At 34.2% G+C, this 13,892-nt stretch overlaps 1 protein-coding gene across 3 annotated transcripts in view; it reads right to left on the minus strand.

Annotated features, from left to right (window-relative positions):
* The window catches only part of LOC100374861 (uncharacterized), a 104,299-nt gene that overhangs the window by 53,403 nt on the left and 37,004 nt on the right, over window positions 1-13,892 (minus strand). The gene's annotated exons all lie outside the window — the stretch shown is intronic.

A 13,892-nucleotide genomic window follows, 5' to 3' on the forward strand; every position in this document is an offset into this window, starting at 1 on the left:
ATCACAAAATGAACAAATCTGAGAGAGGTCCACATGTAGTACCTATATATGTAATATCAAAGCAATCGGACTTGCAGTTTTTAACAAGAAGTCGAAAATATCACTTTCTACCAAAAATGACAAAAATATTCACCAAAATTAGAGAATTGAAGATATCATCACAAAATGAACAAATCTGAGAGAGGTCCACATGTAGTACCTATATATGTAATATCAAAGCAATCGAACTAACGGTTTTTAACAAGAAGTCAAAAATATCACTTTTTACCAAAAATGACAAAAATATTCAACAAAATTAGAGAATTGAAGATATCATCACAAAATGAACAAATCTGAGAAAGGTCTACATGTAGTATCTATATATGTAATATCAAAGCAATTGAACTACCATTGGTTTTTAACAAGAAGTCGAAAATATCACTTTTTACCAAAAATGACAAAAATATTCACCAAAATTAGAGAATTAAAGATATCAATACAAAATGAACAAATCTGACAGCAGTCCACATGTTGTACCTATATATGTAATATCAAAGCAATTGCACTTGCGGTTTTTAACAAGAAGTCGAAAATATCACTTTTTACCAAAAATGACAAAAATATTCACCAAAATTAGAGAATTAAAGATATCAATACAAAATGAACAAATCTGACAGCAGTCCACATGTAGTACCTATATATGTAATATCAAAGCAATTGCACTTGCGGTTTTTAACAAGAAGTCGAAAATATCACTTTTTACCAAAAATGACAAAAATATTCACCAAAATTAGAGAATTGAAGATATCATCACGAAATGAACAAATCTGAGAGAGGTCCACATGTAGTACCTATATATGTAGTATCAAAGCAATTAGACTTGCAGTTTTTAACAAGAAGTCGAAAATATCACTTTTTACCAAAAATGACAAAAATATTCACCAAAATTAGAGAATTGAAGATATCAATACAAAATGAACAAATCTGACAGCAGTCCACATGTAGTACCTATATATGTAATATCAAAGCAATTGCACTTGCGGTTTTTAACAAGAAGTCGAAAATATCACTTTCTACCAAAAATGACAAAAATATTCACCAAAATTCGAGAATTGAAGATATCATCACGAAATGAACAAATCTGAGAAAGGTCTACATGTAGTATCTATATATGTAATATCAAAGCAATTGAACTTTTGGGTTTTAACAAGAAGTCGAAAATATCACTTTTTACCAAAAATTACAAAAATATTCACCAAAATTAGAGAATTGAAGATATCATCACAAAATGAACAAATCTGAGAGAGGTCCACATGTAGTACCTATATATGTAATATCAAAGCAATCGGACTTACAGTTTTCAACAAGAAGTCGAAAATATCACTTTTTACCAAAAATGACAAAAATATTCACCAAAATTAGAGAACTGAAGATATCATCACAAAATGAACAAATCTGAGAGAGGTCCACATGTAGTACCTATATATGTAATATCAAAGCAATCGGACTTACAGTTTTCAACAAGAAGTCGAAAATATCACTTTTTACCAAAAATGACAAAAATATTCACCAAAATTAGAGAACTGAAGATATCATCACAAAATGAACAAATCTGAGAGAGGTCCACATGTAGTACCTATATATGTAATATCAAAGCAATCGGACTTGCAGTTTTTAATAAGAAGTCGAAAATATCACTTTCTACCAAAAATGACAAAAATATTCACCAAAATTAGAGAATTAAAGATATCATTACAAAATGAACAAATCTGAGAGAGGTACACATGTAGTACCTATATATGTAATATCAAAGCAATTGCACTTGCGGTTTTTAACAAGAAGTCGAAAATATCACTTTCTACCAAAAATGACAAAAATATTCACGAAAATTAGAGAATTGAAGATATCATCACGAAATGAACAAATCTGAGAAAGGTCTACATGTAGTATCTATATATGTAATATCAAAGCAATTGAACTTTTGGGTTTTAACAAGAAGTCGAACATATCACTTTTTACCAAAAATTACAAAAATATTCACCAAAATTAGAGAATTGAAGATATCATCACAAAATGAACAAATCTGAGAGAGGTCCACATGTAGTACCTATATATGTAATATCAAAGCAATCAGACTTGCAGTTTTTAACAAGAAGTCGAAAATATCACTTTTTACCAAAAATGACAAAAATATTCACCAAAATTAGAGAATTGAAGATATCATCACAAAATGAACAAATCTGAGAAAGGTCTACATGTAGTATCTATATATGTAATATCAAAGCAATTGAACTATTGGTTTTTAACAAGAAGTCGAAAATATCACTTTTTACCAAAAATGACAAAAGTATTTACCAAAATTAGAGAATTTAAGATATCATCACAAAATGAACAAATCTGAGATAGGTCCACATGTAGTACCTATATATGTAGTATCAAAGCAATTGGACTTGCGGTTTTTAACAAGTCGAAAATATCACTTTTTACCAAAAATGACAACAAGCAGCCTGTCGGCTGAGATAGCTCCGCTGTTAGCAATGCACATTTCAATTAAAGAAGTGAAGACATCATTAGAAAATGAACAATATGAATAGTATCAAAGCAATCGGACTTACAGTTTTCAACAAGAAGTCGAAAACATCACTTTTTACCAAAAATATTCACCAAAATTAGAGAATTGAAGATATCATCACAAAATGAACAAATCTGAGAGAGGTCCACATGTAGTACCTATATATGTAATATCAAAGCAATCGGACTTGCAGTTTTTAACAAGAAGTCGAAAATATCACTTTCTACCAAAAATGACAAAAATATTCACCAAAATTAGAGAATTGAAGATATCACAAAATGAACAAATCTGAGAGAGGTCCACATGTAGTACCTATATATGTAATAGCAAAGCAATCGAACTAACGGTTTTTAACAAGAAGTCAAAAATATCACTTTTTACCAAAAATGACAAAAATATTCAACAAAATTAGAGAATTGAAGATATCATCACAAAATGAACAAATCTGAGAAAGGTCTACATGTAGTATCTATATATGTAATATCAAAGCAATTGAACTACCATTGGTTTTTAACAAGAAGTCGAAAATATCACTTTTTACCAAAAATGACAAAAATATTCACCAAAATTAGAGAATTAAAGATATCAATACAAAATGAACAAATCTGACAGCAGTCCACATGTTGTACCTATATATGTAATATCAAAGCAATTGCACTTGCGGTTTTTAACAAGAAGTCGAAAATATCACTTTTTACCAAAAATGACAAAAATATTCACCAAAATTAGAGAATTAAAGATATCAATACAAAATGAACAAATCTGACAGCAGTCCACATGTAGTACCTATATATGTAATATCAAAGCAATTGCACTTGCGGTTTTTAACAAGAAGTCGAAAATATCACTTTCTACCAAAAATGACAAAAATATTCACCAAAATTAGAGAATTGAAGATATCATCACGAAATGAACAAATCTGAGAGAGGTCCACATGTAGTACCTATATATGTAATATCAAAGCAATCGGACTTGCAGTTTTTAACAAAAAGTCGAAAATATCACTTTTTACCAAAAATGACAACAAGCAGCCTATCGGCTGAGATAGCTCCGCTGTTAGCAATGCACATTTCAATTAAAGAACTGAAGACATGATTAGAAAATGAACAATATGAATAGTATCAAAGCAATCAGACTTACAGTTTTTAACAAGAAGTCGAAAATATCACTTTTTACCAAAAAATTACAAAAATATTCACCAAAATAAATTAATTAGAGAATTGAAGATATCATCACAAAACGAACAAATCTGAGAGAGGTCCACATGTAGTACCTATATATGTAATATCAAAGCAATCGGACTTGCGGTTTTTAACAAGAAGTCAAAAATATCACTTTTTACCAAAAATGACAAAAATATTCACCAAAATTAGAGAACTGAAGATATCATCACAAAATGAACAAATCTGAGAATGGTCTACATGTAGTATCTATATATGTAATATCAAAGCAATTGAACTATTGGTTTTTAACAAGAAGTCGAAAATATCACTTTTTACCAAAAATTACAAAAATATTCACCAAAATTAGAGAATTGAAGATATCATCACAAAATAAACAAATCTGAGAGAGGTCCACATGTAGTACCTATATATGTAATATCAAAGCAATCGGACTTGCGGTTTTTAACAAGAAGTCGAAAATATCACTTTTTACCAAAAATGACAAAAATATTCACCAAAATTAGAGAATTGAAGATATCATTACAAAATGAACAAATCTGAGAGAGGTCCACATGTAGTACCTATATATGTATTATCAAAGCATTTGCACTTGCGGTTTTTAACAAGAAGTCGAATATATCACTTTTTACCAAAAATGACAAAAATATTCACCAAAATTAGAGAATTGAAGATATCAACATGAAATGAACAAACCTAAGAGAGGTCTACCCAAGGTACATATACACCAAGTATCAAAGCATTCAGGCTTGTAGTTTTCAAGAAGAAGTCGAAAAAGTAAAACATTGACACGGACGACGACGACGGACAATCACTCATATGATAAGCTCCGCTCGACAAAGCCGACAGCGGAGCTAAAAATATTCACCAAAATTAGAGAATTGAAGATATCATCACAAAATGAACAAATCTGAGAAAGGTCTACATGTAGTATCTATATATGTAATATCAAAGCAATTGAACTATTGGTTTTTAACAAGAAGTCGAAAATATCACTTTTTACCAAAAATGACAAAAATATTCACCAAAATTAGAGAATTAAAGATATCAATACAAAATGAACAAATCTGACAGCAGTCCACATGTAGTACCTATATATGTAATATCAAAGCAATTGCACTTGCGGTTTTTAACAAGAAGTCGAAAATATCACTTTTTACCAAAAATGACAAAAATATTCACCAAAATTAGAGAATTGAAGATATAATCATGAAATGAACAAACCTAAGAGAGGTCTACCCAAGGTACATATACACAAAGTATCAAAACATTCAGGCTTGTAGTTTTCAAGAATAAGTCGAAAAAGTAAAACATGGAATATATTGCCAAAAATATATTAGCTAATATTGTTAACTACAATTATAGACAATAATATCTGAAGTTTTGAAAAAAGAAATTATGACTTAAAATTGAGGATTACGTCAATTTGATCCCCTCCCTCCCTAATCTTATTTTACTGCTCCTTTGTGTCTAGTCATCCACGCTCAATGGTCAACGATGTATCGGTCAAAGGTGTAGTAATTTCTCTGGCACTTAGGTAACAATTTTTAATTCAAAGGTAATTTAAAAGTGATGATAGATTCATTGATATTGAATTACAGTACTTCTCAATTTCATCATTACCTTGAACTTGACTTGTGTTTTCTTGATAATTCTAGTCTAATATGTTGTCATGAAACCACATTTCACACTTCCTGTCAATTTTCTAGCATGTGCGAATGAACACCAGAAATAGCAATCGTGCATAACAGATTCACAATAAAATTATTAGATTTGATTAGTCGAGGTGGGATTTCAGAGTAGCGACATATTTTTTACTTCAGCTATGGCGTGATCAGTGGATCACGTAAATAAACCAACACTTTCAATGAGTACATGACGACCACAATAAACTTGTTTATGGCTGTTTATGTTATGTTATAACAGCGAAGACGCATCTCATAGAACAATAGCTTTGAAAATCATAAACAAATGTGAATGTGTGGAAATCAAGCATGGCGACAATGATTTTGAGCGTGGCAGAGTCTGGCAAGCGTGGCTGTGTCTCAGAGCAGCATTGCGACGACACCACCATGACGTTTGAATCCCAGAGAGAGCACTGCAAGCCTCTTAAATAACGAAGTAAACTTTCAATTTACACAAATACATAACATGTTCTTATAACAATAATAGAAAGGCAGTTTTTCTGGCAAAGCTCTCACCAGGTTAGCAATAGTTTCTCACGATCACTGAACCCGAGACAAAAACGATAATTAAAAGTGTATAAATACCATATTAAGCGCAGTTTTGTTCATATACCGTAAGCGTTGCGCAAAGAAATATATTCTGGGATATAATATCCTCACACGAAAACGGTGGTGATTTCCACGAGACGAGAACTGCGCATACGTCATCAAAACTTGGATTAAACTCAGGAAATTTCGGGAAAAGTCGGATTTTCCAGCAATTTTGAAGGTAAAATGTTAAAAATCAAAGAAAAACACAGTGAAACTTTGAAGAATCAAGAAAATAACTTGATATGCCTAATAACACCATCAATTCCTGTCTCTGTACCAACTCTGAACTGAATTGGATCACACATGTGTGAAAAAAAGCTGGTAACCCGCACCGATCGTAGATAAATAATAATAAAATGTCAATTACGTAAAACGAGGGGTGAGCGCGAAATAGCTGCGACAGCAAAATAGGTAATTTCACAATCTGTGTTTCCTTAGACAAGATTCAAGCAATTCTTACATTATCGAGAGCTGTGAAGCAAGTGTCGCACTCGTTCCACTTTAAAACCAATGTTGCAATATTGTATCAAAAATGATAGAGCAGAGTCGTTTGTACATGACCCTATTTTTCTTGTCTCTTTATTGTGATTAGACAAGCCAAGCTGACACAAATTGTGTGCGATGACTTCAAGACAAAGCTGTAGGGATTTTGTTGGAGGGCAAGAGTGACGCCGACTTGGACTTTGACGAAGATGACAATGAATGTGCAAATAGAGATCTGAGAAGTTTTTTGAACTATGAAATTTTGTAAGTTTTACATTTTAGTTCATTTTGAGTTCACATGTATTAGGTGTGTTTGCAATAAAATGATTCCACTGTTGATTTTTATTTATTTTTTATTTCTGGTTTATTTGTCACATTATAAACAATAAATTATTTGTGTTATACTTCTAATGTTGCAAAATGATCATTTATTTCCGTTGCAGGTTTTCACTTGCCATTCTATTCCCTGCCACAGTTTGATCTGCATGTTGTCAATCTTCGTTTTTTTTGCAGGGGATGCCCAAGAACATGCCCTATATTTTGGCAATTTTCCACTTTCAGGACCCGGGGCGCTTACCTGAACAACTACCGTATATGAATTTATAGTGATTTAACATTAATCATATAGCAAATATACCAGAGTCCATTTTCAGTAGCTAAGTGGAGAAACAGGCAGAGGAAGCTGGGGTACTGACACCAACAGCTACACAAACAATGTTATGTACATGCATTGTTCCTCATCTAGACTATTGCCATAGTTTACTATCCACATCCTGATCATTTAATTAAAGGGGAACCGCTCAATCCCATGGATTGCACCAAAGAATCATGGGACACTATTGTTTATGTTGTTTACAATGTTAATCTATCTTTTGTTATCCAGAAAGTAAATTTGTTGTGAAATTAAGCTTAACTGGAAGGTGCGCCTTTAAACGACTGCAGCCAGTTCAGAATGCATCAGCTCGTCACTTTGTAAAGCCAGGAAATCATCCCACATCACACTACTATGGAAGTTATTATATTGGCTTCCAATCAATGCTTGATTTAATCACAAAATTCAAGCATGTGTTTATTTATTACAAACAAATATAACGCCTGTATTTAGCCATCTCACTATGTTGATACATTGTTGACAATTGTATTGTTAAACCACATGCCAAGATAAAGATTGGAAACCAGGTGTTTATTTACGATCCCAATACTTTGAATGAGTCTTTCTCTTCATTTAAGCATTCAATAAAAGATGTACTTTTTTAAAACATTTATTTGAGTTTTATTATATAACATGTAGTTTTTGAATTGTGTCCCCCTGATACTTTGTTGCAACAGTATAGCTGTCCCCATTACTAATTTGCATACTTGTAATTTAGTCATCCAAGAATTTCTCATTGTGCAGTAGTACATTGTATAAAAGAGTGGAAAGAAGACCTGGACATAGATAATTTCAACTCATGGCAAATGAAGTTTATTCTTAAAGGGGAACTAAATAGAGTCTAATTCGGTCTTTGTATTTATCAATTTATGTAAATTGATTAAAAAAAAATTATTATCTTCAGAGTTTAAATATGATTTAAATATGAGAAACCATAAACCTGCGAAGGACTTCCATTTGCGCCATCTTGCCATAAAAAGCGCCCCCATGAGGTATAAACAGGAAAGGTAACAAAGCATGACGACGAAATAGTATCTAATTAAATATAAACAACTTAGAGAGCCATAGTTGGCTGGACTGGTGAGTTGACTTCTAGTCTAGGTTGTTAAGACTTTTACGTTAACGTTATTTACAAGCGTATCAACATACAAACATTATGGATGTGCAAGCATTTTGTTTTGTTTTTTGTCTAACTGTCTAATAAATGCCGTTTCCAGTACTGCACTGTGCGTGCAAATTATTTCAAAGTCTGGATGCTGGATTATGCAATCTTGAGTTCGTAGGCTGGTGGTGGGGGAAACATTTTCGTTCATATATTCATGGGGCTGCACTGGCAAATACTAGTAATACTACAAATGTCACAGGAACACCAAGCAGACTGTTCACAGACTTCCGTGTAATTTGAAATAAAACTATCATCTGAACAAGGGCCATTGTTGACAATATACTCTCATCACTCACACTGGACTGATCTGAATCTTCACAGTATATCGTACTTCCCAGATCATAAGCCCGAAGGCATGAACACGTAAGGGTAAAATAAGGGATGAGCTTGTACTCCAGGATCAACTCAGAAAAGATGATTTTGTTTTGGGGTTAAACACTGTAACCATCTTGCCAACAACGAAAAATTATACAAAACAATTATTCGTTCACCACGCCGGGCTCGGGAAAATAATACTTAATAAAATGCATCATTGATTTCCACACTTACAATGAAGAAACAAACATATTCATAAAAAACACACATATTTTATTACAATACGATTTACATACTGTCTGAATTTACGGTGAAATAATGGGTAGGGTCTGTGGGGAAACAGTTTAAGGCATTTATCATTGGTATCTTCGTTTTTGATATGTTTTCGATCGTACACAAACTCTCGACGCAAAACAATTTTCCACCATGAGGTTTTTCAGCAAGATTTGACCTGAAACAACTTCCTTGAACCTAACAGGTCATGTTTTTCATTAACTAATCAAACTGATGTTTCGTAATGATGAAATTTTCCGATTATTGGCGATGATTTTTTAACGCAATGCGGAAGTGAATTACCGCGATGTTAAAATGCGATCCGTAGCACTGATTGCAAAGAAAAAAACAATGATTTTTTTCCCTAAAAACTGGCGATTTGCAATATTCGAAAAGTAAACGACGGTTAATAGTAACCGTGGGTAAACTGAGTGTGGAGGAAGAATTTAAACACCTTTTATGGTCGCCAACATCTCACATCGATTAAACCCTAGGCCTTTCATGCCCAATAACCAGGTACACAACTTAACGATCACAGTATGAGTATGTTTGCCATGCACTCTGAAATTAATACGAGTTTTCTCACAATAGCACTCTGGACTTATAATCGTGAATGCCCTCAACTCGATAAATACCTAGTAAAAATAGAAGGAAGGGCTTCATACTCGGGAGGGGCTTACGATCAGGGAAGTACGGTACTGTAACGCAATTGGGCTTCCACTCTCAGAATACTGTGGTTCAAACACATAATGCTCTAACCCAAGTTCTAATCAAAGAAAGCTTAGAAAGAACTCCCGTGTGCTGAGAGTATTTATAAAGACACATTAAAAATTAATTCAAAATTACTTGTACATGAGAAAACTAATTATGTAAATCAGGTAACAAATATGAACAGAACAGAACAAAAAAATTATGAATTATTATGCTAATTAGAGAATTAATATGATTAAATTTTAACCCAGGCCTGTCTATTGTCCTAGAGCATTTACGTACCAAATTTTATTCAAATGTGATGATCAGTAATTGAGATATCAGTGTTAATTAATTATGTTAATTAAGCATAAGCATAAATATTTACCAAAAACTAAATGGGTCTCTGCATAGTTCTCTTCAAAAGCTTCATTAAAATCCAATTCGTGGTTCTTTATATATCAGTGGAACATTTTGCAAATTAGGTAATTAATATCCAATTAAAACTAATCAGGTCTCTGCATAGTCCTAGAAGATCTATGTAGCAAGTCTCATTAAAATATGATGATTAGTACTTGAGATATCAGGCAAAAAGCTGAAAATTAACTAATTAGGCTAATAAGGTAATTAGTATGCACAAATATTTACCCAAAAACTAATCAGGGGTCTGCACAGTCCTTAAAGGGGAACCGATACTATAAATAAGGGTCAAGATGGTCACCGTATTAGTATGCTAATCCGAACCAAGCTGCTCACATCGTGGCGGAAGCTCTGTGAAATGTGCCATTTACGATGTTTGGAGATCAAGCTGTGATTCCAAATACATATCCACGGGGGCATGAATATGTACGCTAGCGATTACACTCATCTGGTTGGGCTTTTGATGTTTAAATGTTGTTATTTTCGGTCGAAACGTGCCGCGACCAGTGTAAATTACGAGTTTAAAATGGTGGCTAATGTATGCAAAATGCCTGTCAATCACGGTTTGAGTAAACGAAAATGTAGATCCCCTAGCAGGGTTCTCCACGTGGGGTTTTAACAGGGCGCCACGACCTATTTAAATTGTCAGCGCAATGTTATATTTCCGGTGCGCCCTGTTCCCAGACAAAGAATTGTTTACAAAACAGGCCAACACTCATTGTCTTCCGAAGATGTATCATCATGCTCATGGTAATTGGTTCATTGTTTTAAGGTGCAACTGTGAAAATTCCGGCTTGTTATCGTTGCAGGTCATCATGAGGTGATAACACAACCGAACAAAAGGTTACAAGTTTTTTCAACACAATTCAAAATGAACATGTGGCCTCGAAAAGTGCATTACCGTACCCATATTTTTACTGCCAGGGTGACATCAAATATATAAAATCGTTATCAATAAAACCATTCATTAAAACATAAGATCTATGGTTAAAACCAAGCTCACACCGTGACTTGTAGCGGCAATATCGTCACCGTCGAGCAGAACAAAAGCAGCTATGCACTTGCATGATCGGTAAACGACCAGTACAGCACAGACATTGCTGATCATCAAGAAGTCCACCCGAATGCTTGCTTAAACATGCAAATGTTTATATTTTGACGAATGTCACTATTTAAAGTTGAATTTTCTCGAGTTGAAGTTTTGACTGAGTACGACTCATTGGGACCGCGGCCAAATCAAGTGCGTTCGGACTCGCAGTTATTGTTCAAAAGATAATGATGGTGCGAAATATGTCTGGGTTTTTAAAGAAAATGCTTTGTCACAGAATAATAGTGCCAAGTATGAAATAATTTGGGGACAAAAAAACAAACCTGCATAGATATCGGAATAATAGGTCTTTTGATTACCGGGAACACATTTCAATGGACTTGATTACGGACAATGCATGACGTAAATTTCACCAGGAAATTACGCAGTGTGTTCTCGCAATCGCGGACTTAGTCATTTTTACAAGGTTCGCCATTTTTGATGTCACATGATAATTATGTAAACAATGACTAACCAGTTTGTGCGAACTTGTACCTCTATACTTTGTTTTTTGAAATATATAAACTAAATTACTGTTCTGAACGAGACAACAGACAAAACGTCACAAAACCCTTCTTGCTACCTTAAGGGGTTAGCATACGTTTAATGTGTTTTTTTTCAATATTTTTTTTTATTTTAAATTATCGTTGGTTATGACAGTGTCTATGACTGTGCTTTTATTCTAAACAAAAACTCCATTTTAAAAGGCATATTTCGACGTTTTTTTCTATTTCAAAACATTGCCACTGTGATTGTTTATAAACACCACCAACACAAGCACAACACTCTCATGAAAGTAATCCTAATTGACACTTGATGAAAGATCCGATTTGCATATCAATACTAAAAAGTTTACGTAATTGCGGTACTCATTTCGCCCAGCCTTCCGCTTTTACACCCACAGCTTATTGCTTGATTTCCGACCGCGCTGTCTTGTCCGACCGGAAACCGACAGCATTTTAATCGCTCTTTTTTTCGCTCGCTCGCTCATTGAAAACATTGACTGCTCGCCAAAACACTGATCACACATAAGTAGTCGAAATTGTGTTTTTTCAAATCTAATAGTTGCATGACAATCAATCGTCAAAGCAACTTATCTGGGACCTCTTGTTACGTGTTTTCGGTGCTTGTTCTAAATGTAATATTTTATTTTAATGAGACAGTTACGTGAAAAGGGCATAGGTAACTTCTTTCGACAGAACAGAGAAACGAGGAAAATGTTAATGATTTATTCCAGAAATAACGATACCAAAACCACGTCGGCCCACAGGCGGTCGGTCTGGTATAATTTGTAAAATTAAGTCACGATCAGTGAATGAGCTCGATCTATACGTGCCGTAAAAGTGTTCCCACAAAAAATATTTTGACTAAAACGGCCACATGCTCTGAAAAAATAGAACAGAGCTTGACATAAATGAATAATTCAGAAAAAAAAAACGTGTCAAATTTAGTTATAGCCATAAATATTTGGTGGCCAGACGACTCATGGATGAACAATTCGAAAATCAGGATTCACGCGGAAGTCCTTCAGGGCTGAAAATTATCGACCCTACTCTGGGTTATCTTATTTCACGACTAACAAAGAGAACTGATTCGCCGTGGACTCAGCTTAGTTTTTCTTCTTTTTGAACTGAGGTCAAATCCCCTCCGTTAGTCAAACTATACCGATGTTTTTCAGTGAATAATTTTGAAGCCTGTCACAGAACAACAAAAAACTGTGTGAATCGAAGCCGGATTGGACGGTACGACGACCCTTCAATTAGCGTCAAATATGCTTTGTTACAACATCATTGATTTGCTGAAAGTCACCTGATCGGAGCACGACCTGGGTCACAGAACCATATTTGTCCGTATAATCAACAGGAGAACCACACCCACATTTTCAACCATTTTCAGCACGGAAGTTGCCAATAAATGTCGAAAATCTCGTGCATTTCATGTATTCAGATAAAATAAATCTAGCGATTGCTAAAAATGGTTATTAATATATTCCCCGATGCTCTTGAAATTTTTATTTTTTTGATTTCAAGGTAAGAAATGGCTAGTTGAAGTTGTATCGACTTCAAGGAGGCTGTTTCACCGCGAACAACCAAGCTCTGTTGTAGTTTCGCGATGTGAAATGAAATGTATATAATAATAATACTTGTTTAATTATTTGGGTTTTCAGCCCACAAATTACGGGACATGATCCCCATGAATTGCGGTAAATGTTTTGTCTCGGCTGATTGTGATGAATGCCGGACGTCGGGACTGACGCCCGTTCTAAACTCAGTATGGAGAAACCAACGGGGATCGATCTTTTTGTAATTATTGGCATTGTCCCAGTCGTCGTTTGAGGTGCAGTCACTGTGGTGTCGGCGTCTGTATTTTTATTACAGGAGAAAGAACAAGAGAATCCGGAAGGCATTGAAAAGGGAGTCGGTGTTTGTAATGTTTCTTCATCAGTAGTAGGCTCGATTTGCATTTTATTAAATTTACCTGTGTCGTCGTCACTAACATCATGTTCGTCTGTTTTAGTAACCGTTGCCATAGTTTCACCGTCTTCAGCAGTGGTGTTATTTTTAGCACCTTCATTTGCATTGTTTTTTCCGGTGCACGTGGCGTCATTAGTGGCAGTATCAGTGTCGGCATGTTCATTGATCAACGGCTGTTGTTTAACTGAATTGTTTATAGTAGTTTCTTGTGAAACGTCCCTGCAGTTGCGCCGAATATGGCCTTTCTTGTGACACTTATAACACACGACTTCATCAGTAGTTAAATAAATGCGGTATAATTGTTCCTCGTATGAAATATTAATTA

Source organism: Saccoglossus kowalevskii, chromosome 1 (assembly GCF_978046115.1).
Source record: "Saccoglossus kowalevskii chromosome 1, keSacKowa6.1, whole genome shotgun sequence".
NCBI classification, from domain to species: domain Eukaryota; kingdom Metazoa; phylum Hemichordata; class Enteropneusta; family Harrimaniidae; genus Saccoglossus; species Saccoglossus kowalevskii.